The sequence below is a fragment of the Equus caballus genome, chromosome 6, assembly GCF_041296265.1.
Source record: "Equus caballus isolate H_3958 breed thoroughbred chromosome 6, TB-T2T, whole genome shotgun sequence".
Taxonomy (NCBI): domain Eukaryota; kingdom Metazoa; phylum Chordata; class Mammalia; order Perissodactyla; family Equidae; genus Equus; species Equus caballus.
This window is the reverse complement of record NC_091689.1, coordinates 6,102,933-6,103,694: the sequence shown is the minus strand read 5'-3', so window position 1 is coordinate 6,103,694 and position 762 is coordinate 6,102,933.

The following is a 762-nucleotide window of genomic DNA, read 5'->3' as shown; positions in this document are numbered from 1 at the left end:
TGTGTGGTTTGTTTTGTTCACAAAGTCAAATTTCTATAAACCTTCTTAATTCAAAAGAAAAAGTTCTATGTAGTATTTCTTTGCAGTGCTTAATTTGTGTCTTGATTTCCTATCCAAGGTATTCCTTTTTCTCCATGTTTCTCCTTTCCTATGCAAAAAAAATTTTTTTAATTAAATTTTATGCAAGTATGTTAAGGTTCAGTATTCTGCCTTCCGCTCATCCTTTTTGGCAGTTATCCTGATTTCTGAAATGCCATTTGCAAATTACATATGTTTGTTTTTAGTCCTAATCAGTTAACTCGGTTGACTTACTCCCTCTTGAAATGAAGTAGATGGATTTCCCTTTCTTTATCAGTAACTCTCAGGTCAAAGTGTATGATTTACTCGGCTCTGGGGTGGGGCCCCTGAACCTGTGCTTGATAGGCTCCCAAGTGGGCGGGGACCAGGGAGCCCCCAGAGATGCCTGGGGTGCAGCATTTAAGGGGGCACTTACTCTCGGGGTTGCACAAGTGCAGAGTCGTCCCGAGAGGAAGCGGGGTCTGAAATTTTGAGTCCGTGCTATTAACATGGAAAGATCGGAAATCTTTTCCTCCTGGACACCATTTTACCAGTGGCCTTCTGGAGATGGTAATATCACAGTTCCAAAGAATTACAAGCCACGCTGGAGGGGAGGGTGGCCCTAACACAGGTTGGTGGGGAACAGGGAAGAGGCAGGGCTTGCTTTTCAAATACCTCATGTTGATGACAGCTGACAACCCCTTA